The sequence below is a fragment of the Amblyomma americanum genome, chromosome 7 (assembly GCF_052857255.1).
Source record: "Amblyomma americanum isolate KBUSLIRL-KWMA chromosome 7, ASM5285725v1, whole genome shotgun sequence".
NCBI classification, from domain to species: Eukaryota; Metazoa; Arthropoda; class Arachnida; order Ixodida; family Ixodidae; genus Amblyomma; species Amblyomma americanum.
Genome location: NC_135503.1, coordinates 111,335,675 through 111,345,559, shown reverse-complemented (window position 1 = coordinate 111,345,559; position 9,885 = coordinate 111,335,675). Strand labels below are relative to the sequence as shown.

General features: G+C 49.3%; 1 pseudogene; it reads right to left on the bottom strand.

Moving 5' to 3' along the window:
• The window catches only part of LOC144098008 (uncharacterized), a 123,683-nt pseudogene extending 122,479 nt beyond the window's left edge, over positions 1-1,204 (bottom strand).
• Between the last annotated feature and the right edge of the window lie 8,681 nt (positions 1,205-9,885).

Here is a 9,885-nt window from a genome sequence, read left to right as displayed (position 1 = left end):
CGAAAAATAATTGATAAGCGGCTTAGGCATGACCTTCATGTTAAAACCTTGAAAACGTACCTTCGAGCTAATATCGTACCGAAAGGTCTACAAGTGAAGCTGATACCGGCGATGAGTAATCTATCAGAAGGAGACAAAAAGTAATCGAACGACATATTAAAATCAGCTTCCCTAGAGTTACTCAAGATCACAATTCGGCACTCTGAGAAAGCTTCGGTGATACTAGGAACAGAGGAGCGCCGGGCTCGGAATAATCTTCTGGTTTCCGCGCTGGAGGTCGAGGAACTAGAATGTTTCAAAACAAAAAAAGAACTTCAGAAATAGGCATAATCAAAATTTGAAAATTCACACGGGACAAAGTTTCCCATGACGAATGGATGAAAGAAGTATTGAGTGCGGTTGGATAAAATTCTCCCAACCCCGATATCGCTCAGTCAAAGGTCAGCCAAGGGCAAACACTCTCAAAACAGGGCCATCGCAGTGTAGACAACATCACCGATCTATCTCTAACACCGCTCACAGAGTATGAGCGAGCCGTCCTATCTAGAGGGCTGACTTTCGGACTTCCACCCAGCAAACCAAAACTGGACTCCCAACATCGGGCGGAAAAACACTTGGATATCTATATTAAGGCAGTGCAAAATGACATTATTGAAAATTTAAGAACCGCAGTCTTCCTAAAAGAGAACGTACTGCTCTCCAGGCGCTCAGCAACCGTACCGACATCGTCATAAAGCCAGCTGATAAGGGCGGAGGCATTGTTATCTTGAACAGGGATGACTATATAGCAGAAGGCATCCGACAGCTTTCTGACAATCATTTTTATAAACAACTCCATGGCGACCCCACCGACGAGCACTGAAAAGCTATATCTGACATTCTCCTCGACCTCACAAAACACAATGAAATCTCCCCGAAACTATGCAAGGCACTCACGGCTACCCATCCTTCTCCTGGGTGTTTCTACATGCTCCCTAAATTACATAAAGCCGGTATTCCTGGACGGCCAATAATTTCAGGAATCGGCACTATCACAGAACCAATATCAAAGTACATTGACACTCTAATTAGCCACATTCCAGCCACACATTCATCCTACATTAAAGATACAAACCACTTTCTCCGCCAGATAGACAATATAACATTACCTGAAGGAGCCTTTCTTGCGACCATGGATGTTTCTTGTGACCTTATACACAAACATGCCCCATGCCGATGGCATTGCAGCCCTTTTAGAATCTTATGAACAACAGAGACCTCATGAATCTCCATGCCCAAACGTCTTAGGAACACTAGCCCAAAATTGTGTTAGAATATAATAGCTTCGAATTTTATCTTCAATATTGTTAAGTTGAAGCCCACGGGGCCGATGCCCTGTCCCCCCCGCACCTGTTACCAGGAGCGATCATGCCCGGGGAGGGGGGGGGGGGGGGGAATCGAGGAATGTACGTCGAGGCGTGACGCCCGCTCAGGGTGAGAGCTGCGCATTCCACTGGGCTCGCGACAGCCCACGAGGCCAATGCCCCCCCCCCCCCCCCCCCGCACCTGTTACCAGGAGCGATCATGCCCGGGGCGGGCCCTGGGCTCCGCCCACTAGTACATACGATGCATTTGCTTTGCTATTGGTCCAAATTGGGCGAGAGCTAGATTACTCCAGCTCCACCCAATTATCGAAGGGGTTAAAACCCGCTGAAATGACGACTTGAGACGAGCGCGCCGAGTCTCAAGCTCGGCCGTTTTTAACAGCCTTTTTTAAACAGCCTTTCTTTAAACTGCCTTTTCTTTAAACTGCCTTGTCATCACTGCCTTGTATTTCGTTCCCGTCTTTAATAAATAAGTTTTGCTTTGAGAAGTTGGAATTGCTGCCCCAACCGGCAACGTGTCGCCGGACGAAGACCTGAAGTACTCTTCGTACTGCTAACCGCCGTTCCCATCGGTAGGAGGGCAGAGGAAAGTTTAACTGGTGCCGTGACTAGGATCGTCTGAGCGGCTTCCTGCAGAGCGGTTGGAGGCCGTACCTACCAGAAGATTGACGGAGCAATATCTTGGTGAGAAGCCCCGGGGACCAAGGTCCGAGACCATATTCTTGCGAGAAGCCTTGGGAGTCAAGACTCCAAGGCAGTGCTGAGGAGGGAGAGAAGTGGACCGACGGAGCGAAGCGCTGCGACTTTTTCGGCACCCTCGCTTGGCGGCTCGAAAAGGTTGGCACCTGCGGCTGGCGACTTAGCAGGCCTGGAGGACGCGATAGGCCTGCGGCGAGCTCTAGATTCCGGCCACTTACACGTCTGCGACTCAGCACGTGACCTGCTGCTGCCACGAAGCGAATGCCAGGATCGACGGTCCGACAACTGAGTCAGTTTCCCCATTCTCACTTTACTTTCCTCGGGAGTGCTTGAGCCACAGGGTTAGACTTAAACAAGGCACAATGGCTACAATAGGCTGGGCAGATGGGTATGAGTATGGCTCTGAGCGCGCAGAAATGTCAGATGCCGAGCAGGCCATGGAAAAGGAGCGAGGCGACGCTATTATCCAAGAGCTCAAGCGCCAGTTAGCGGTAGCCGAAGAGAAGCTACGGCAGGAGAGGAGAATTGAGGAGGAGGAACGCTCACGGAGAGCGGCGCGTGCACCGCCGAAGACGGCACAGACACAGCCATGCACTATCATCGCAAACGACGCTGATCAAACGCTGATCGATGCGGCGATTAAAGAGGATAGCGGCATTCATTCGGTGCCTATTGAGGACAGTCAGGAGGAGAACCAGGTTCCTCCAGATGGTGCAGCGATCAGTAGAGTCGAGGAGCCGCACGTTGTGCAGTCAACCACGGGTGTTGACACACACCAGCACCCCTTGATCCCTAGAGCGGAGGTGGGATCTGCGCACGTGCCCTGGAAAAAATCGACCAGCGATCAGACCATGCAGGCCGAATATTGCGAAGCAGCCGAGCATGTGGATAGTAAGGCTAATGGCGCTGATGAGCGAAACGGCACGGACTGCCTTGCCGGACGGGTTGCCCAGTGTGACATGTTGCCAGTAGAAGTGCCAGTAGGACAGACAGCGTTTGGCGAAAGCGGCGTGTGCGTGCAAACAGCATGCGTATCATTCACAGCTGCGTTGGAGAAGCCAGCCCCACAGCTGGGTAGTCGCGACTGTTTGGAGCCGGAGAAGTCGTCTAACGCGGCGATAAGTTGGGCGGAAGATGAGTGGAGTCCCAGCAGCGACGACGGTAAAATTCCTCCACGCCCTGAGAGAAGCAAAGTTACAATGCCGCTTACAGCGGCGAACCGCGACCCATGCTGCGATCTCATTACGGGTCTGGGCAACTGGCGGGTCGCAAACCTAGAGTCCGGTGATGATGAATGCAATGAGCCGACCATGCCACATTCTAAAAGGCTCTCTCGATATGAGCATTTAGAGCCGTTCGCGGAAGCTTGCGCCCCATATGCGCAGACTGTCGGCGGCTCCACCGAGGTAGAAGATGAGCAATGCAACCGGAGAGCAGGACAAATCCCAGAATGGTACACGCTGCAACAAGTAATCTCCAGTTTTATGCCATCGGGCCACGTGTTCGATCCTGGTGGATAAAGACAAACGCCTAAAGATCCCAGCCTTAACTCACTCTGCCGGGTGGCGATAGGTGTAAAGTAGAACTTGTGGCTCGAGCACACAACGAGGCAGAGGGTGAGAGTGGGGGAACATGAGCAGTTTACTGCTAAAAGACACTGAAGATGGTTGGACAGGCTCATGCCAGTGGGCTTATTCTGCATTTTGCGAGCTGTTTTCCTTTCTGAGGACATATAATCCATGTCTGGCGAATAGCGCCGCGTCACAATGTCTGTATTGCCCTCATTTGGATCAGGTTGCGGTGTATATGCAACTTCATGAAAGCTATGCATTGATTGAATGTTTCTTCATTCAGTATTTATTTACATGCCGTTGCTTGTGCGACTTTTGTAATGCTTTTACGAGAGGTTTTTATTTATGCTTGTCTTCCTGTAACTGAGATATCTGCATGCATGAAGGCAATTTTTTTAGTACTCTTTTCGCTATTGTAAGTAGGATGTGAAGTGCCCCTCTGTTTTTTTCTTTGTGCTGGTAGTTGTGCTTTCGCGCGTTTTGTATGTTGTTGAAGGCCGGATGCTTTGTGCTATTGTGGGCTTCGGTATGTTGTTTGTACATCAAGTGTCCCCCCAACATTCTTGGTGAGGAGGTGTTAAGTGGAAGCCCACGGGGCCGATGCCCCCTCCCCCCCGCACCTGTTACCAGGAGCGATCATGCCCGGGGAGGGGGGGGGGGAATCGAGGAATGTACATCGAGGCGTGACGCCCGCTTAGGGAGAGAGCTGCGCATTCCACTGGGCTCGCGACCGCCCACGGGGCCAATGCCCCCCCCCCCCCCCCCGCACCTGTTACCAGGAGCGATCATGCCCGGGGCGGGCCCTGGGCTCCGCCCACTAGTACATACGATGCATTTGCTTTGCTATTGGTCCAAATTGGGCGAGAGCTAGATTACTCCAGCTCCACCCAATTATCGAAGGGGTTAAAACCCGCTGAAATGACGACTTGAGACGAGCGCGCCGAGTCTCAAGCTCGGCCGTTTTTAACAGCCTTTTTTAAACAGCCTTTCTTTAAACTGCCTTTTCTTTAAACTGCCTTGTCATCACTGCCTTGTATTTCGTTCCCGTCTTTAATAAATAAGTTTTGCTTTGAGAAGTTGGAATTGCTGCCCCAACCGGCAACGTGTCGCCGGACGAAGACCTGAAGTACTCTTCGTACTGCTAACCGCCGTTCCCATCGGTAGGAGGGCAGAGGAAAGTTTAACTGGTGCCGTGACTAGGATCGTCTGAGCGGCTTCCTGCAGAGCGGTTGGAGGCCGTACCTACCAGAAGATTGACGGAGCAATATCTTGGTGAGAAGCCCCGGGGACCAAGGTCCGAGACCATATTCTTGCGAGAAGCCTTGGGAGTCAAGACTCCAAGGCAGTGCTGAGGAGGGAGAGAAGTGGACCGACGGAGCGAAGCGCTGCGACTTTTTCGGCACCTTCGCTTGGCGGCTCGAAAAGGGTGGCACCTGCGGCTGGCGACTTAGCAGGCCTGGAGGACGCGATAGGCCTGCGGCGAGCTCTAGATTCCGGCCACTTACACGTCTGCGACTCAGCACGTGACCTGCTGCTGCCACGAAGCGAATGCCAGGATCGACGGTCCGACAACTGAGTCAGTTTCCCCATTCTCACTTTACTTTCCTCGGGAGTGCTTGAGCCACAGGGTTAGACTTAAACAAGGCACAATGGCTACAATAGGCTGGGCAGATGGGTATGAGTATGCCCGGGGCGGGCCCTGGGCTCCGCCCACTAGTACATACGATGCATTTGCTCTGCTATTGGTCCAAATTGGGCGAGAGCTAGATTACTCAAGCTCCACCCAATTATCGAAGGGGTTAAAACCCGCGGGAAATGACGACTTGAGACGAGCGCGCCGAGTCTCAAGCTCGGCCGTTTCTAACAGCCTTTTTTAAACAGCCTTTCTTTAAACTGCCTTTTCTTTAAATTGCCTTGTCATCACTGCCTTGTATTTCGGTCCCATCTTTAATAAATAAGTTTTGCTTTGAGAAGTTGGAATTGCTGCCCCAACCGGCAACGTGTCGCCGGACGAAGACCTGAAGTACTCTTCGTACTGCTAACCGCCGTTCCCATCGGTAGGAGGGCAGAGGAAAGTTTAACTAATATTATCTGCAAGTAAGTGGCACCGCTATGGGAACAAGAATGGCCCCAAATTATGCCAACATCTTCAAGCATCATATAGAGTCAAAATTTCTTCTTGCCTAATTAAGCCGTACTTTTACAAGCGCTATTTGGATGATATTTTTATAATATGGACAAACACAGAACAACAACTTATCCATTTCATTGACAGTTTCAACTCCGTACACCCAAACATAACGTTTACGCACACCTACTCAGCCAGTAAAATCAATTTTCTTCATGGTGACATTCTGGCGGACAAGGGGTCAGCTCGTACAACCGTTTATAGAAAACCAACCTACTAAAAAAAATATCTACATTTTCAAAGCGCCCATCCCCGTCACTGCAAAACCAGCATCCTTTATTCACAGGCCCATCGTTTTTGAAGAATCTGCTCTAACGACCTAGACATTCATGAAAACTCCGAACACATGCGCAACATGCTCTTAACACAGCGCTATCAACGTTCCCTTATTGATGACGCCATAAGCAGAGCTTCAAATCTGAACCGTAGTCAAATACTCCAGGGGCACCGAATAGATAACCGAAATGATTACACTACAAACCTTATTCTCACATTTAACAATAACGCACCGAACATAAAGAGAATTCTTAGTAAGCACTTTATTATTCTCCAGCAAAATCAACTACTATCGAAAATAATTACATGCGCACCCCGCGTGATTTGCAGTCGTGCCAAAAACATTCAGAACCATCTAGTCCACTCCAAGGAACACAAAACCCCAAAATATGGATGCCAGCCCTGTGGAAAAGGTCGCTGCAAAGTTTGCAAGCACATGCAGACTACGTGTTCCGCAACTAGTACGAGGTCAGTTTTCCAGCATTCAATCAACGGTAACTTTGACTGCGACTCATCAAACATTATTTACTTTCTTGAATGCACTGTGTGTAACCAGAAATACATAGCACAGACAAACACTGCATTCCGCATTCGATTTAACAATCACCGCGCACGCACCAAGTCTCTCTCAAACCTTCCCCTATTCAAGCATGTAAACGCAGGACACCCATTTGACCAACTAAAAGTAACAATTATTCAAGGGGGCTTCAAAAACAGGTGAGAACGTGAACAACGTGAATCCCATTTTATCCACAAGTTTAAAACTATTCCAGAAGGTCTTAGCGAAAAGCCTGGTACCCTTTATTTTATTCACGACCTCCAAACAAAATAATACTACACTTCTCGTTAATTGGCTAACTCAGATATACCCTTTATAACTCCTAGTGTATATCCCAGGCAATCATACCCCTCCTTACTAGCACTATCCTGCCTCGTGCAGTATTGATAAGCTGTTGACGTTCTGTCTTTACATTTTGCGACAATTTTAAATCTTTGTACACAGCTAGCCCAGCCCTCCCCCCCCCCCCCCCCCCCCCTACAAACAAGTATTCCCGGCGCCCAGGGAGAGGGGTGCACCGTTCAGTGAAACCCAGACCGCCTGAGTAAGTTCTTACACATGTGCTCCTTAACATAGCCCACTCCATCCTTAACGTTCTAGCCCTCGGCTCACCGGAAATTAGTGAGACCCCCAAAAGGCGCCTGGTTTGGCCTGTTCGTCGCTGCCAGTGTCATTTGCGCAGCGGCTCCTCTTTGGCCACGCATCTGCAGCGGCGCCTTTTGTGTTTGTTCATTTTGTTTGTGTATTTTGTTTGCACGTTTTGCTTTCGCACGCCTGTGGTTGCCGCGCTGCCCATGTCCCCCGCCCCGTCTTCCTCTTCCTTTCTCTCGTTTCGCCATCTCCTTTTGTGCCCCATCCTTCCTTACTATACTAGTTTTCCCCCTTTTTCTTTCATTTCTATTTTCTTGCTTCTTCCCCGAATATTATCCCTGTCTGCTCCCCGCACCCCCATCTTTATTTTTATTTTTTGTTCAATTTTTGAAGTGTTGTTGCTATTCGCTTGTTACACTTCTTTCTCCCTCCTCTGCAGCTTTACAAACTTAAAACGTCCATCTGACGCGAGACCACTACAGTCCTGAAGAAGACCGCACTGCTGTCGAAACGTTGATAAATACATGTGTCTCTGTAGAAGTGCCCACTTCTCTTATATATATATATATTATAAAAGTGAGGTTGTGATCAAACCTCCAAAGGGTATACTGTTGCTCTGTTTGAGTGTCGTGCTAGCAGAGAATAGCTTGCTTCCCATCTTCATACTGGGTCCTTAATTTGGTAGCCATGCAATTTATATGTTGAAGTTATGCACTCAATGTTGTCATTGAAGCGTGTGCTCCTCCAGTGATTCCGGTACACTTTCTAACACTACTCATAAAAGCGGCAACACTCCGTATCTGAGAGTTGCTTATATTAAATCGATTTCTTAATCAGTTACTCACAGGCACCCGAGAATGCAGTGCGGTTTTTTATACTCCCGACTCGGGGTCCTCATCGCAATCTATCTCTATTCCGTCAAGTAGCCGTCAGCCAATCAGCGTTGTACCGACCCGGCCCGAACCGCGGCCGGCCAGTGCCTTCCATCAACACCATGAAATCCGCACCCGTGCCCGTAGGCCGGCTTCGCAGTCCGACCTTGGTGTTGATATGCTTGGGTATCGGGACCGAGGTCTTCAACGCATGACGATGAACTCTGCAGACGACGGAGGGAAGCCTTCAGGAGGGTTGGTAAACTTGAAGGTTTATTTACTTATTTACAACAGAAGCAGAGAGGGTTAATTGGTTTGATCATAGAAGGTTGTGGCCAAGTACTACACCAGGGTGGCCAAATCCTGCTCTGGTGAGAGAGTGCGTTGTCGGTTCTGGTCACCGAGATAAGGCCGCACTCCAGGCCTGGTTATGCAATTCCATCGACACGCGGATTTTTTTTTTAAACCCGGTGGAGAATTGCGCGGCACCAGGATTTGAACCCCGGTCCTCTTGCACGCGAGGCGGATGTTCTACCTCTACGCCATCGCTGCATTCCTCAGCAGTCATACGCCTCAGCAGTCATACGCCTCAGCAGTCATACATGCATTGCGTAATCAGGGGGTAGAAGAGCCTTATGTCAAAATACTGGAAGATATATATAGCAACTGCACAGCTACTATAGTCCTCCATAAAGTCAGCAATAAAATTCCAATAAGGAAGGGCGTCAGGCAAGGAGACACGATCTCGCCAATGCTGTTCACCGCATGTTTGCAGGAGGTATTTCGAGGCCTGAATTGGGAACAGTTGGGAATAAGAATAAATGGAGAATACCTAAATAATCTGAGATTTGCTGATGACATTGCCTTGCTGAGTCACTCAGGAGGTGAACTGCAAATCATGATCAACGAGTTAGACAGGCAGATCAGATCGATGGGTCTAAAAATTAACATGCAGAAAACCAAGGTAATGTTCAACAGCCTAGCAAGGGAACAACGGTTCACAATTGGCAGCGAGAGCCTAGAAATTGTGCCGGAATACGTCTACTTAGGGCAGGTAGTGACAGCTGATCCAGATCATGACAGGGAGATAACTAGAAGGATAAGAATGGGGTGGAGCGCATATGGCAAATTCTCGCAGATCATGAGTGCAGTTTACCAATTTCCCTCACGAGGAAAGTGTACAACAGCATAATCTTACCGGTACTCACCTACGGGGCAGAAACGTGGAGGCTAACGAAAAGAGTTCAGCTTAAGTTAAGGACAACACAGCGAGCCATGGAAAGAAAAATGACAGGTGTAACGTTAAGAGATCGGAAGCGGGCAGAGTGGGTGAGGGAACAAACACGGGTTAATGACATCCTCGTCGAAATCAAGAGAAATAAATGGGCTTGGGCAGGGATGTTGTGCGAAGGCAAGATAACCGCTGGTCTTTAATAGTAACGGAGTGGGTTCCAAGAGAAAGTAAGCGTAGCAGGGGGCGGCAGAAGGTTAGATGGGCGGATGAGATTAAGAAGTTTGCAGGCAAAGGGTGGATGCAGCTGGCAAAGGATAGGGTTAATTGGAGAGACATGGGGGAGGCCTTTGTCCTGCAGTGGGTGTAGTAGGGCTGATGATGAATGATGATGAATGAATGAACAGAAGCAGAGAGACCAAAAGTCAGAGATGATGTGCCGTGAAACCAGACAAATTGCGGCTTAAATACAGTGGATATTCCCTAGGCACCTAGCTAGGGAAACCGGTGGCTGATCAAGCGTCCAATGGGCAG